The sequence below is a fragment of the Triticum urartu genome, chromosome 5 (genome assembly GCF_003073215.2).
Source record: "Triticum urartu cultivar G1812 chromosome 5, Tu2.1, whole genome shotgun sequence".
In the NCBI taxonomy this organism is placed as follows: domain Eukaryota; kingdom Viridiplantae; phylum Streptophyta; class Magnoliopsida; order Poales; family Poaceae; genus Triticum; species Triticum urartu.
Window position 1 is genome coordinate 126500641 of NC_053026.1, and position 5191 is coordinate 126505831.

At 38.8% G+C, this 5191-nt stretch overlaps 1 long non-coding RNA gene across 2 annotated transcripts; it reads left to right on the forward strand.

Annotated features, from left to right (window-relative positions):
* The first annotated feature begins 538 nt into the window (after nt 1–538).
* LOC125555759 lies at nt 539–4949 on the forward strand. Of its 2 annotated transcripts, XR_007304842.1 has the most exons (6): nt 539–718; nt 800–903; nt 3038–3187; nt 3506–3591; nt 4266–4358; nt 4585–4949. It is a non-coding gene; the product is annotated as an uncharacterized LOC125555759 (long non-coding RNA). The 2 variants fall into 2 exon arrangements; XR_007304843.1 differs by lacking the exon at nt 3506–3591 and having other exon boundaries at nt 542–718.
* Nucleotides 4950–5191: the final 242 nt, after the last annotated feature.

Below are 5191 nucleotides of genomic sequence, written 5' to 3' on the forward strand. Positions count from 1 at the left end.
GCTCCTTTATATACGGGGGCAGGGGGCACCCCTAGACACACAAGTTGATCCACGTGATCGTTTTCTTAGCCGTGTGCGATACCCCTTTCCACCATAATCCTCGATAATATTGTAGTGGTGCTTAGGCGAAGCCCTGCGACAGTTGAACATCAAGATCCTTACCACGCCGTCGTGCTGACGGAACTCTTCCCCGACACTTTGCTGGATCGGAGTCCGGAGATCGTCATCGAGCTGAACGTGTGCTAGAACTCGGAGGTGCCGTATGTTCGGTGCTTGGATCGGTCGGATCGGGAAGACGTACGACTACTTCCTCTACGTTGTGTCAACACTTCCGTTGCCGGTCTACGAGGGTACGTAGACAACACTCTCCCCTCTCGTTGCTATGCATCACCATGATCTTGCGTGTGCGTAGGAATTTTTTTGAAATTACTACGTTCCCCAACAGATATTTATAGAAATCACTATCATTCTATTAAAAATAGGACGGGCGCGGCAACGCGTGCCATCCATGATCTAGTGAGTATAAAAACAATGCTATGGGGTAAACATAATGGATGTTGACCTTTTGATCTTGATCTCTCAATTTTTATCTAAAAAAATCTTGCTCTCTTGATTTTTATCTAATTTTTGGCTCTCTCGACCAGTATGATGTAATCTGTGGAGGTGTCTTCAGGATCGGTGGTGCATCGGAAAAGATGACATGAAGGAGTTGTGCATGGTGAGTTAAAAAGATTTAGATCCGGTCTTTTTACCCACCCCTCTGTGGTTTTCCTCATGCTGCTTCTCATGCAATTTTCAGTTTTACCTTCGACTACATACTACATATGGTTGCAACCAACCTTAACAGCATAACCTCGCTACATCAATCGTTGAGTTCCACTTAAAGAAATGGTAAACATAGATGTGAGTATGTGCATCCTATTTTACATATCGGTTCACTCTCCGTAGTGATCTCTGCACTCCAATTCTGGTTAAAACTGGATTTTATAATCCTTACTTTGCAATACATATCTAGGCAAACCTACTGTATTTCTGACTAAGGGTGATTATATGATAGTTTGATAAGGGTGCCTCACAAGGGGCAAGAGCGATATATTTGTGAGGTTCCTGATCCACATAGTCTATTTCCTATGGACCTATGAAACCTGATTTTTAATTCACAAAGCTCAGTCTTGCAAAAAGAAAAACGGGCATAGATGCGAGAAGATGACATATATCTTGTTAACCTTGTTGTAATTTGTGTGCTAAGTTGGCCAGAGTTTTCCTATCTTGTAGTTCATGTTGTTGTAAAGATTTGGCACAATATTTATCAAATTTCTGGTCTATATTTTTGCCTAACTAGCAAAAATGCCCGTGCATTGCACCGGGAGAAAAAAAAATCATCACACCCCGTAAGCATAGCCTATTACACGAGTAATTGTTTGATTTATGACCTAGTGCTTAATAGCTTGTTGATGCACAATTAGCTACTCTCTCTGTTCACTTTTATAAGTCTTTGTAGATGTTTCAGACAGTGTGCAAAACAACTCAATTTCATTTGTCTGAAACAACTTATAAAAATGAACAGAGGAAGTACATCAAACAAAATTCAGATATCAGTTGCTATTGCCAACTTTTCTATAACAACAAAACGTTCTCCATTTCATATGTTGCCAAAAGAAACATAGTTTAAGCAACGCCATATACTTCTAAAAGGCTAAAACTGCAACTACATGTGAACGCAAACGCAAGGCAAACTCTTTAGGGCTACTATAATCATAGTGATCAGCGACCACTCCTGGCAGATATTCTTTTGAAGTGTCCATGTTAAAACGATATGGCACACCATTTATATACAAACTGCTTGTGCGATTCAGAAGTCTGAATGCTTGTATGGCATCTTTGTACCAAGAAAAAGAGATGACCACTCTTTCTTCTGTGGCTTGATGTATTGTTCGTTCAGATGTAAATTCAAACTTCTGACTAATGGCCCTGAGAATTGCTTGAACTGATTGCTGACCAAAATGTGATAGTGGCTCAATGACAAAAGGGTAGTGCCATACGGTGCACATTCTTATGGATCCCTGTATATCTCCCATGAATATTTCTTTGCTTGACTGATTGTTGATATCCATGGCTGTGTCAGAAAAGGAAAATTTTAAATTAAGGACTGTGAAAATCATATACTGTACCGTGATATATATATATATGTGCCAAAGAAGCGCAAATCTTTTGCTGATCAAGCATGACAACTTTGTACTCGATAAGTTTGACAGAGAAGGGCAGTTTTTTACTGTTTTATCTATGACCATGATACTGTGAGCGAAATCCGACGCTAAAATAAGCAGATAATATATATTTTCCCGTTCTAGTGAGCATAGAGCAGGAGTGGATCTTACTAAAATAGCATGAGCGATTTATGCTATGGCAGAAAGTAGCTAAAAGAAATACCACTAACGGAAGAATAAAAAAATCCAGGAAATGGAGAGATTATACTTGCGAGTGCAGGAAAAAGTGGCAAATTCAAAGAATGTACTTTCATTTAGCCAACAGATAGAATGTTTCTGTTCTCGTGAGCAAACGGCTAGAATGAACCTCATTAAAATAGTATGAGTGATTTATCCAAGGGCAAATAGTAGCTAAAAGAAATACTACTGACGGAAGAATAAAAAATAAGGAAATGGAGAGATTATACTACTTGTGTGTGCACGAAAGATTATTCCAAAGGAAGTACTTTCGTTTAGCCAATCGCCCAAAGCAAAAGATTAGTGCAATGGGTAGAAAGTACACACCTTGACAGAATAGCTAAAAGGAATCGCGGGTTGGATTCTTACAAACGCAGGGTTTTTTCTATAAAAAATGAAACATTTTCTTAGATCGACTTAAAGAGGGACGGCGGGTTAATTCCCAAAAAGCACATGGACCTTTGTGTAAAAATGCCGTAGTGAACCCGAAGACTCAATTCGTGCTTTATTATTAGGGAAAGACATGAGCACTCTATTTTCCCTGTACATCCAACTCAGCCTCGTTTGATTATGGTTCTTTCCTACACTCACAGCTAAAACTTGACAATTTGAACCCTTGATTGATGCAAGAGATTGAAGATACAACTCATGGAATCTGAAGAATTAGAAAAAAGGTCAAAATTCATTTTTATTTCGAAAGTGGACAGTTGACTTTTTTATTTAACTGACTCTGAACGTCCAAGGTATTTGTTTTATTCTACTATGGACTTTATTGCCGCATTGGCATTTTTTTGCGAGATGCTGCATTATCATTTATGTTCTTGCATATTCTGTTGGTCCTTAATGCTGCCACTGACGACCAAGTGCTGCATATTTATTTCTCTTTATAGGAAAATGTAACACATACAACTATGATTAACACATTCTTTTTAGTATTTACATTGGCATTATTTTGTTACTGGACAATTTTTTGTCACATATAATGATGTTTATGAATCTGTTCATGTATTTTCGAGCTTTAGATGAGTATATATACTACCAACTCTTGCTTGTCCTTTCAGACTAGGCCTACCAGGCTACCACAAGGTCACCTCAGTTGATTTCAGACTAGGCGAGCTCCTGGATAGCCTTTGCAATTCGATGCTCGGTAATGCCTTGTGTACTATACTTTTACCCTGATGGTTGTACGACTCAATGTGGCTAGCAGATTCAGTTGATTCTTTATTTGATCTTTCATCTCTTGGGATAACCATGGCCCATGGGCATGGATGCTTGTGTCGCTGGTATCAGACGACATAATGTCTTATGTATATCACTGCTCTTTGTAGGGATGCAGTGGCATGTGAGAGGACAAGCAGTCGTGGGGCTATTTATGGTTGTCCGATCATTGTACTTTGGGACATTGTACTTTTAGGACGTAATGTGCACTTCTGGTTGTTATTTTAAATTGCCCATGTCTTCACATGTCTTTCAAATTCTTGACATCTGCACTAATAGCCTAAACCTCCATGGCATGATCCATCGGAGTATTTTGTTTGTTGTACAATTTTCAAGTGCGACCTTCCAATTTATGTTGTAACTGATAGGTTTGGCACCTCAGATAAGTTCTTGAAATACCAATGTCATATTTGGATTAGAAAAATAAGATTTAGTTCGATCATGCATGCAATCGCAATAACCCTACTCTGAGCTTTTATATACTGGTTAAAATAGTTAAATCTTCTAGATTCTTTTGCATATTTTCTTGGAATTATATTGGTCTATGAGAGCACCTTAGTTTTCACTAAGCGATAAAATACAGTTTCTATTTCCGTAATACAGGTCATTAGTGGTCACTTGGGATGGGTGTGATCTGTAGCATTTGATCCAGGGAACAAATGGTTTTGTCTTGGTTCTGCTGATAGGGCAATAACGGTAAGCCCCATAACCTGCATTCCTTTCTTAGAAATATAAGTTGAATTCATGTATACATGCAAGTAGTTGATACAACAACCTATTAGTTACTCAAAGGCTTTCTGTATTGGTGTCTGCATTTTTTAATGTTACATGCATCTATTTTTATTACACAACGGTTTTTCAGCTTTGGGACTCCATGTTGATGCGTTTTTACCTTAACATCTTATCATCTATTTTTCTTTAGGCAAGGAAGAAGGTTGTAGAGTGCGGGTGGATGTGAAAAGGAAGAGGATGGATGCGAGAAGAGAGAAGAGGGGTGAAAGAGGATATGGCTAGAAAGAGGGAGAAGGACAGGGTGGAGGCGCTTCTTGAGGATTTTTGTCTGACTGATTTCATACTCTCTTATAAATCATGGTTAGCTAGGTAAACCTTTTGTACGACAGCTCTTTTTCAAAAGGAAGTTTGATCTTTCGGCTTCTTATTTTAGGTCAATATCAAGTACAGTTTAGTTAATTTATATTAATGTTTATGTTTGAAATTGACGATTACCATTCTGGTTGAATGGGGGCATGGATAGAAGAGATTGCGAGTCGGGTATGGTGATGCCAACATTGTATGGGTGGAGATAGATTTAAGTAACGTCACTGTTAAATCACCAGAATAAGTCTACTCCCGTTGCAATGCACGGGTGTAAGTGCATCTAGTGCCACCCCTAATTGGTTTTGGAGTATTGACGACAAACCTGGTTGAGGGACTAATGTGTTTGTGAGAATTGCAGGATAACACAGGTAGAAGTCCCTCATTGATTCGGTTTTCCTACCAGAGATGACCCCTAAAAATGTATGAAGACA